Below are 5,451 nucleotides of genomic sequence, written 5' to 3' on the forward strand. Positions count from 1 at the left end.
GGGTAAGTGTGAGCAAGGCACAAGTGTGATCAAGAGGGAGTGTGAGCAAGGCAAGAGTGTGAGCAAGGTGGGAGTGTTAGCAAGGCAGGAGTGTGAGCAAGGCACAAGTGTAAGCAAGGGGGAGTGTGAACAAGGTGGGAGTGTGAGCAAGGCAAGAGTGTGAGCAAGGCAAGAGTGTGAACAAGGAGGGAGTGCAAGCAAGGCAAGAGTGTGAGCAAGGAGGGAGTACGAGCAAGCAGGTGGGAGCCTGAAGAAGAAATCTCACACAGCTGACCCCTGCTGGCTTGCTTCCAGGCTCACATTCCGCTATCCTCCTTTTATTTTTTTTAAACAGATGCAATTTCTTTTTATTATTATCTTTCATCATATGTGTGTGTCAGAACACATGAGCATGGGTACCTCACCTCAGGTGTTGAATCTCCCGGAGCTGGAGTTGCCGACAGCTGAGCCGAAAACCTAACTCAGATAGAACAGTAAATGCTTACAGCCATAGGCGTCTCTCCAGCCGCAACTGCCTTTGTGTGCAGCCCAGCTTCACCTGCCCAGGGCTGGCACCACCCACAGACATCCCAGAGGCCACTCCTATCAAGGCAGCTTTTCAGTTGAAGTCCCTTTGCCCACGTGTGTCAGGTTGACAGTGAAACCAGAGCAGACTCATGCAGGCTTCTGTCTCACGTTTTCTTCCTGAACGGATACTGGTTTGCATGTGCCTAAAAAGCAGTGGGGTTTTGTTTTGAGGGGATCTGTTCATACCAATTATCTACCTTATGTGGATACCTATATATCAGACCTTAGGCCAGCAGGTGATGATTCAACGCTGAGTAAGCCCAGGCCGTGACAGGCAGGTTGGCAGTCTTTCAGTAACTACATACACAGGGCAGTGTTAATTTTGGATAAGTGGCAAGTCCCTTGAGCAGTCTCTATAGAAAGATGGGGGAGCAGAAGTCAGGAGGACTTCCTGGAAGTCACTATAAAAGCTAATACTCAGCCTCTACCTCCCAAATGCTGGGATTGAAGGTGTGCCACTGCCTCCGCTGCCCCCGCTGCCCCCGCTGCCCCCGCTGCCCCCGCTGCCCCTGCTGCCTCTGCCATAGGGCTAGGGAAAAGTCTTAAATAGTGGTTGCATTACAGACTCTAGGCAGGCATACTCAAGAATGAGGGTGGGTAGAGGCTAACCAGTTCCTGTAAGGCACCACGAAGTATAATTTAAAAGTTTATTATCTGTGTCTGTATGTACAATGTGCACGTGTGTAGGATGCAGGATACACGCATGCCACAGTGGTGGTCAGAGGGAGAGTGTGTGGAGCTCAGCTCAAGTCAGGAGGCTTGTACAGCAAGGAGTGACCCACCAAGACACCCCTCCAGCCCTCGTTGTGTAAAATTCGAAGGAGAAGACACTGCCTGCACTCTGTTCTCTACTCAGTGACTTTCTAACGTTCTCGGGCCTCTGCCAGCCGCCAGTCATCTTTGACCCGAGGGCTTTTCCCAGAACTGAAGGACAATCCGGCTACAGACATCAGAAACTGGAAGCACCAGAATGGAGCAGCCCTCAGAAGCAGCCCTGAGCCAGTGACCCTCAGAGGTGCCCTAGCTTGCCTTGCAGGGCAATTCTGAGGCCAGTGTTTGCATGGTTTCCTGGTGTTCCCCCTAAGAGTAGGCACAAGTCACTCTGTGATTGCCAGCTTAATAATGAAGTTTTTGCAGGCAGGCCACCTCCGCGGGTCATTTTCGTGCTCTAGAGTTAACGTCAACTGCACATTCTAAATAGCCCCCTTGTGCTCCAATCATATCGTAGCCTGCCAGAGTGGGAGTGGGGTTCAAATATAAAAAAAAAAAAAAAATGAAACCCATTCTGTAGGAAGGCACCTTTAACTTCAAGTACCTTTTTTTTTTTTTTTAAAGAAATAACTTACTTGTGTATATGTCTCTGCGAATGTGTGTACGTGGGGGTGGGCTTCTGGGCTTGCATTTCCTCAGCCAGAGTGGAGACCCACAGAAACTGTGCCTTGTCCATAGCTCCTCAGATACTGAGGTTGTCTGAATGAAAATGGCCGCAGTAGACTCAGAGGCGTTGTTGGAGGTGTGGTCTTCTTGGAGTAGGTGTAGCCATGTTGGAACAGGTGTGTCACAGGGTGGGCTTTGTGGTTTCAGATGCTCAAGGCTAGACAAGTGTCACTTTCTGTTCCTGCTGCCTGACAATCCAAATGTAGAAGTCTCAGTTGCCTCTCCAGCACCGTGTCTGCCTGCATGCCACCACACTCCTCACCATGACAATAATGAACCAAACCTCTGAACCTATAAGCCATCCCCAATTAAATGTTCTTTTTTATAGAGTTGTTGTGGTCATGGTGTCTCTTCAGAGAAACAGAAACCCTAACTAAGGCAGTTTGGGTGAGCTAATGCATGCTCACCCTCATGCTGGAACTCTGGCTGGTTTCATCTTATGAGGGTTTTGTTCTGGCGGCCATTGCTGTGAGTTCATGAGGGCAGCTGTTCTGTCAAGTTCAGAGGACACTATCCTCACCCCTCGGGGAACCTGCTCCCCTCAACCTCTGACCTTTACAGTATTTCTGCCACCGCTTCAGTTCCTGAGCCTTGGGGGCAGGGGATGCAATGTAGACATTCCAGGGGGTGAGTGCAATGTAGACATTCCATGTAGAGTTGAGCACTCCAGTGGCATCTTTACAGTATTTCTGCCACCTCTTCTGTTCCTGAGCCTTGGGGGTGGGGTGGGGTGCAATGTAGATATTCCAGGGGGTGGCTACAATGTAGACATTCCGTGTAGAGTTGAGCACTCCAGTGGCGTCTTCTAGAGTTGAGCACTCCAGTGGCGTCTTCTAGAGTTGAGCACTCCAGTGCCATCTTCTAGAGTTGAGCACTCCAGTGGCATCTTTACAGTATTTCTGCCACTTCTTCGGTTCCTGAGCCTTGGGGGCGGGAGGGTACAATGTAGACATTCCGTTTAGAGTTGAGCACTCCAGTGGCGTCTTCTAGAGTTGAGCACTCCAGTGCCGTCTTCTCTGCACCTCAGAGTGCTGAGTTTCTGCTTCAGTTGCTGTCCACTACACAGAGGAACTCTGATGGGGTCTGAGAGTGCATGGTTCATCTACAAGTGAAGAGCAGCTGCTGTCCACTACACAGAGGAACTCTGATGGGGTCTGAGAGCGCATGGTTCATCTACAAGTGAAGAGCAGCTGCTGTCCACTGCACAGAGGAGCTCTGATAGGGTCTGAGAGCGCATGGTTCATCTACAAGTGAAGAGCTACAGAGTTAGAGGTCACTTTGTCCATTCAGCAAAATGATGGTAGTGGGTTCGTCCCTGTCCTATGATGGTAGTGGGTTCGTCCCTGGCCTATGATGGTAGTGGGTTCGTCCCTGGCCTATGATGGTAATGGGTTCGTCCCTGGCCTATGAGCTGCCCAGCCATGGGCTCTTGATGAACTGACAGTAACAGGCCAGCAGTTCTCCCTGTGGAGCAGACCTCAAATCTACACAAAAAGTATTTGGTTACTCTCATAACATCTGTGCCACTTCTGCACCAGTGGACATAACTTGCCACACCAGTCAACTGTACAGCTCACAGGGTTCTCATCTGGTAAGGCTGTTGGACCTCAACATCCATAACCAAACCTTCCTAATAATACAGGACTCCCCATCTTCCACAAAGGTGGCATTGCATGCTGTACTTTGAATGACAAATGCTTCTGCTGGTCCATGTGCAAACTTAGACCCTTACTTGGCACTATTGAGGGTAGTAGTGAGGTTTTTTTTTTTTTTAAAGATTTATTTATTATATGTAAGTACACTGTAGCTGTTTTCAGATACACCAGAAGAGGGCATCAGATCTCATTACAGGTGGTTGTGAGCCACCATGTGGTTGCTGGGATTTGAACTCATGACCTTCCGAAGAGAAGTTGGTGCTCTTTCACACTGAGCCATCTCATCAGCCTAGTAGTGAGGTTTTAAAAGATAGATGTCCTCTAGTCATAATGTCCTCTAAGGAATGTGCCTGCCTGCTGCCTTTTCTCCTTTTCGAGTCTGGGCCACAAGGAGACTGCCTTTTGTTCCAACACAACTGCCACCCATGTCCGCCCACAAGCTCAAAAGGAATGGAGTCAACCGACATGGGTTGCTACCTCCAAACTGTGAGCTGAAATAAGTTTTCCTCTTCATAAATTGATTGTCTTAGATACTTTATTATAATAATGGCTCATTGGTCTACTTTTCAACTTTTCTGAATTCCAGGACAACGGTGGAAATCCAGATCTGTGACACCTGTCTGCTGCCTGTGACAGTCTCCAGCCTTGTGACGCCTTGTGATGCCTTGTGACACCAGAGGGGACCATTCTAACTGCCTTCACCTTCAGCTGCACATCAGACCTTGTGCAGGGTTCCAGGCACTCTTCCAGGGCACCCAGAAGAAGAGGAGAAACAGTCTGGAGTCTTGATCCCATGACAACAATGACCTGTATTGTCCTTGTTTGGTCCAAACGGTGTTCTCTGATGTATAGGGAAAGACATTTTTTGAAAAAGGATCTAGAAGACAACCATTTATAAACATCTGAATGCCCAGGAACACACATCTGAACACCATGCCCAGAACATACATCTGTACACCATGCCCAGAACATACATCTGAACACCATGCCCAGGATCACACATCTGAACACCATGCCCAGGATCACACATCTGAACACCATGCCCAGAACACACATCTGAACACCATGCCCAGAACACACATCTGAACACCACGCCTGGGAACACACATCTGAACACCATGCCCAGAACACACATCTGACCTGGCCTGTAGGTCACGTTATTCGGGGGAACGAGGAGGGTCACAACCTGTGAATAAAGAATGGGCGCGAGAGAAGACAGAACTCAAGGAAGCATTGCTTGTCAAGAGATGTTTACTTAGTGCAGCCGACCATATTTAAAGCAAAAACTTGGAGGGGAAGGGGAGAGGAAGGAGGGAGATGGAGGGTTACAAACTCTTCTGGGGTTGAGCTCCGGGGTGACAGGTGAGGAGGGGGTGGATGACAGGTGAAGAGGGGGTGGATTTCCATGAATGTTCTTTTCCCAGGGCCAAGCCGGATCCTTGTGATTGTCAGGCAGGATGTTCATCTCAGGGTTCACATCCTTGTGATTGTCAGGCAGGATGTTAATCTCTGGGTTCTCAATGAGCTGGGGCAGGATATTTATCTCAGGGCTCTCATGGTTCCCAACATCTCCCCCTTGTCTGTGTAATAAGGTCAATTAGACCATCACAATGAAGTGCCTTGGAAGGAGGCTTCTCAACCTCATCTTTGAGGTCTCACGATGGGAGCCTGAGCCTGGTAGAGGGCAATGCTCACACTCTTACCCGTCACTGGGTCAACCCCCCCCCATGGGGCTGCCCTGTCTTAGGCGGTCAAGACTTAATGCCAGCTCCGTCTCTGACTTACCAGGTCC

Source organism: Mastomys coucha, unplaced genomic scaffold (genome assembly GCF_008632895.1).
Source record: "Mastomys coucha isolate ucsf_1 unplaced genomic scaffold, UCSF_Mcou_1 pScaffold20, whole genome shotgun sequence".
NCBI classification, from domain to species: domain Eukaryota; kingdom Metazoa; phylum Chordata; class Mammalia; order Rodentia; family Muridae; genus Mastomys; species Mastomys coucha.